Genomic DNA, 1,091 nt, shown 5'->3' with positions numbered 1-1,091 from the left:
GACTCACACCAGGTGCGTGTGCATATGTGCCCAAAATCCCAAGAGGAGAGTAGAGGAGAAGGGATTGTAACATGGCCATCCCCCCAGGGGGTGATTTCTTAATTTCCCTCTCGTTGTCTCTGTTCCTCTCTCTCTCTCTCTCTCGTGCACACACCCTAAGGCAAAACCTCTTTTAAAAAAGACAGGAAGTTCTGGAGCATGTTATGGTGCTGATAGTGATAGAACAGAGAAAATATTCATATTGGTGGGGAGAGAAGGGATAGGAGAAGGAGGGTTCTTGAAACCACGAGGGGGTGGGATTTAGAGAGCCGGCTGAGGGCAGGCGGTGGTGAAGAGACTGTTCTCTGCTCAGAGATGAGCCGGGGAGCTGTGGTGCAGAGGCCGGCAGGACGGTGGATCTGGCGGAGAAGCGAGGGTATCAGCTGTCAGTGGGGCCCGAGAGGAGGTTCAGAGAATGGGGGAGAAAAACAGTGTGATTATGCGTCCTGGGAAAATGGGTAATATGCAGAAGCAGTCGCCGTGTAGAGTGGTGATGGGTTTCCACATGAACAGGCTGGTCGCGGGTGCTGCATGGGACCCATAGCAGAGTTCAGCTCTGCTTCCTCAAGAACTGCAAACTGGGCCAGCAGGTGGCTTAGCGGTTATGTCACTGGACTCCCAGTGACATGTGGCTCGAGTCTGGACCGGCAGCTTGAGATGCATATCGGACACACGTGTACATGCTCGAGATCCTGGGAGAAGAATGGATTGCGGTGTAGCTGTCCCCCAGGAATGATTTCTTACTCTCCCTCTCTCTGTCTCTGTCTCTCCAGTGTGCCCTAAGGCAAAAACCTCTTTTCAAAAAATACAAAAAAGAGTCGCAAACTTAGGTTGATCTCCCCTTCGATCGCACGGCTATGGAGATATTTAGGTAAGGCCGCGCGTGGTGAGATCAGAGGCGTGAAGGCCAGTGTGTGTACGGCGACTGCCACCGAGAAGGAGCTCTGTCCGCAGGAGCCACCGTGGTGTGTTTACTGCCACCACCAGCGTGCTCCCTTGAGCCACAGAGGAGCCGAGGTTACACGGCTTCCTGCTGCCCGCCCCGCCCTGCC

The 1,091-nt window shown here is 54.2% G+C and overlaps 1 protein-coding gene across 3 annotated transcripts in view; it reads left to right on the top strand.

Moving 5' to 3' along the window:
• FPR1 (formyl peptide receptor 1) overlaps positions 1 to 1,091 on the top strand; it is a 5,677-nt gene that overhangs the window by 545 nt on the left and 4,041 nt on the right. The gene's annotated exons all lie outside the window — the stretch shown is intronic.

The sequence above is a fragment of the Tupaia chinensis genome, unplaced genomic scaffold, assembly GCF_000334495.1.
Source record: "Tupaia chinensis unplaced genomic scaffold, TupChi_1.0 Scaffold000559_1, whole genome shotgun sequence".
NCBI classification, from domain to species: Eukaryota; Metazoa; Chordata; class Mammalia; order Scandentia; family Tupaiidae; genus Tupaia; species Tupaia belangeri.
Note: the sequence above shows the minus strand (reverse complement) of the source record. Positions and strands in the feature narration are given on the sequence as shown.